This window comes from Mus pahari, chromosome 5 (genome assembly GCF_900095145.1).
Source record: "Mus pahari chromosome 5, PAHARI_EIJ_v1.1, whole genome shotgun sequence".
NCBI lineage: Eukaryota > Metazoa > Chordata > Mammalia > Rodentia > Muridae > Mus > Mus pahari.
The window spans coordinates 83326683-83330167 of NC_034594.1; the positions used below are offsets into that span (position 1 = coordinate 83326683).

The window sequence follows — 3485 nt, forward strand, 5'->3', positions numbered from 1 at the left end:
CAAAAAAGAACATATATGGTATGTACTCACTGATAAGCGGATATTAGCCCAGAAACTTAGAATATCCAAGATACAATTTGCAAAACACATGAAACTCAAGAATAAGGAAGATCAAAGTGTGGATACTTTGCTCCTTCTTAGAATGGGGAACAAAATACCCATGGAAGGAGTTACAGAGACAAAGTTTGGAGCTGAGACGGAAGGAATAACCAACCAGAGACTGCCCCACCCGGGGATCCATCCCATAAGCAGCCACCAAACCCAGACACTATTGCATATGCCAGAAAGATTTTGCTGACAGGATCCTGACCCTGACATAGCTCTCTTTTGTGAGTCTATGCCAATGCCTGGCAAATACAGAAGTGGATGCTTACAGTCATCTATTGGATGGAACACAGGGCCCCTAATGAAGGAGCTCGAGAAAGTACCCAAGGAAATAAAGGGGTCTGCAACCCTATAGGAGGATCAACAATATGAACCAACCAGTACCTGCCAGAGCTGTGTCTCTAGTTGCATATGTAGCAGAGGATAGCCTAGTAGGCCATCAATAGGAGGAGAGGCCCTTGGTCTTGCGAAGATCATATTCCCTAGTACACGGGAATGCCAGGGCCAGAAAGCAGGAGTGGGTGTTGGGGAGCAGGGCAGGAGGAGGATATAGGGCACTTTGTAGATAGCATTTGAAATGTAAATGAAGAAAATATCTAATAAAAAGTGCCTTAATTAAAAAAAAAAAAAGAAGATGCACTTCTGTGACACTTGACTCCTTGTGAAAGGAGAACCAGTTCTTTCTAAAATCCATAAAGAGTCTGTGTGGGACACTCAGGGTTTGTCATCCTATACATTAATGCAGCTGTGGCAGAGGCTACTAGTCATTTAATGCCATAAACATCTTTTCTCATGGCATGCTGAAAATATCTCTCCTCATGTCTTGCTTTGAACTCCAGGGATGTTCTGATGTCATGGAGCAATGTGACAACACCCATCCTGCACACATTGCAATGCCCTGTAACATTTTGGATCTCTCTTTGTGGCATAGAATTTGAGGCAATAGATGAATGCTTATTTTATTTTCTTATCTCTGTACAGATAGCTTAGGTTTTTTTTTTTTTGGTAAGGTTTCCCTGAATTTTGGAGGTGTTGAAACCCAACCAATGCAGGTCTTTTGCTTCTTTTCATGCTCATTAAAATCACTTCACGAGGAAAATACATGCCTGTGTTTTGTCTTTGGCTCTACTTTCAAGGAATACAGATTAAGATCTTAGGACAGAAGAAGCAAATGACTTGTTAAGGAGGAGGAGGGTACTGGGCTAATGGAAATCCTTCCACCCACAAGGAAAAATCTGAAACAATCACTTCCTTTCTAACGGGGAAATTAATAGAGCTTTACTCAGGATGAGTAACAGAGAGACTTTTCTTTGATGAACCTAATTCTTAGACACCAAGAAACATTAAAAAAACTTCAATAATTTTTTCATGGATCTTAAGAGAGATGGAGAGAAGGAGGTAGAGGATCAGTCATAACAGGATAAGAGCCTTCCAAACCATCAAAGACTCCAGCCCGCTGTTGGATCCCATGAGGAGAAAGTGCTATTCTCTTCAGACAGATAGCTAGATTTCCTTTGGTGGAAGCTAGGTTTGTTGATGATTCCTTGTTCATAAAGCAGGATGAGAATAGTAAGTATAGTGTGATCCAGAAAGCACAGTTCATTGGTAATTCTGCCAAAGCCACTATATGGCCTTCAGAAGGACTTCCTTCTTGGAGTCGTACTTCCTGCCCAGCAGGTGAAGAGCTGAATCATAACAGCACAGTAGAAAGGGAGGAGCAAAAAGTGAAGGCTTATATTTCCTTTGGAGGGACAGAGCTCCAGTCTAACCTGCTCAACTGTTCCCATCACCATCAGAAAGCAACAAAGGTAAAGATAAATCTTTCTGTACTTTATGAGTAGAATTGTTGTCAGAGGGAAACAAATAAGAGTCAAAGATACTATTTAACAAGTTTGTAATGAGTCAGATGAAGGGGTAGCTTATTGTTTAACTGAATGTGGCCCTTTGCTGACCTTTTTGATAAGGTATTAGCATATTTGAGTATCATTGAAAATATGCATCATAAAAACATTAATTCAGCTAAATATATCTCATAAATCTGATTGTTTTCGTGAAGAAATTATGATTATATTTTCTATTTAGTATTAACTCTAATTCTTTAAATAGGTATAATTCCTTTGTCATTGTCGTTTTTCTCTGTGTGCATATGGAAGCATGTGTGTGTGTGCCTGTGTGTGTGTCTGTGTGCATGTGTGTGTGTATAAATTTCTCTCTGAGTGTGTATGTCTGTGTGTGTGTGTGTTTGTGTCTGTGTCTATCTGTAAGTTCCTCTCTCTGTCTGTCTCTCTCTGTATATCTGTCTGTAAGTATCTCTCTCCCTCTCTCGCCTTCTCTCTCCCTCTCCCAGACCCTCTTCCTCTGGGTGGGGGTAGGGGGTCTGAGTCTGTGGGCTTCTGTGTGTGTGTGTGTGTGTGTGTGTGTGTGTGTGTGTATGTGTTTGTTTCTTTGTGTCTGTGTCTGTGAGTTTCTCCATGTGTACTTTAACTAGGCAGTACTCATGTTTTTCAGAAGCTGAGGTCTTTGTCATGTATGTGCTCTGAAAGAGCTGAACAAGACTTTGTGTCTCTGTACAGATCTATTCCTGATACATGTTCTCCTTCAGACATTTCCTGAATAGAATCATCTCTTCTTGAATCTGTTTTTTTTAACCTTGAAAGGACATTAGACTCAGGAATCTTCCTTTGTTTCCTTTTCTCCCACAGCTACCTGTAGATTACACATTCAATTTTCCTGGAAGATGTTTCTTGTCCTAAAGTATAGGCAGAAAGGTACAGAGATGTTCAAGGAAGTTTTCTAAAATTCTCTCCTTTTCAAATTTCATTACATCATCTTCCACAAAGCTCCTGACTTTCCCTCTGCAGATTGGTTTGGCCACGACGGGCTCTACACATGTTTTTCAGGATTCACATGCTTTTAGACTTTTACCCAGTGCATTCTGCTTCATGTAAATTCACTGATCAGTCTTTATTAGTCTAGAAGTGAATAAATATTCAGTGTTATTTTTTCTACTGCATATTTGTTCTGGGGCAAAAATTAAGACATTGATAAGTTCATAAATTTATTTTCCTTCCCCCAAGGAAAGATAATTCTAGTGAAAAAACCCAATATATTCACAGGACCAAAATTTGTAATTCATCTAGACATTATTCTCTTTATGCAAAGACAATCACCCAGATGTAGAAAAATTGTCAGTAAAGGTTAGAGCATAAAATTAATTGAATACAATTTTGAAACTAGAACTGTTGTAAAAGATTTGTGCTTATAGCTATAAAGGTAGTGTTATAGGTATAAGTGTTATAAGTGGTGGTGCACACCTTTAATCCCAGCACTTGGGAGGCAGAGGCAGGTGGATTTCTGAGTTTGAGGCCAGCCTGGTCTAC

General features: G+C 39.6%; 1 protein-coding gene across 1 annotated transcript in view; it reads left to right on the plus strand.

The window, feature by feature from the left end:
• The first annotated feature begins 1872 nt into the window (after nt 1–1872).
• Serpinb11 (serpin family B member 11) overlaps nt 1873–3485 on the plus strand; it is an 18042-nt gene continuing 16429 nt past the window's right edge. Inside the window, exon 1 of the mRNA XM_021199110.1 lies at nt 1873–1913. The gene's annotated coding sequence lies outside the window, so the exon portion shown is untranslated. The remainder of the gene's footprint in view (nt 1914–3485) is intronic.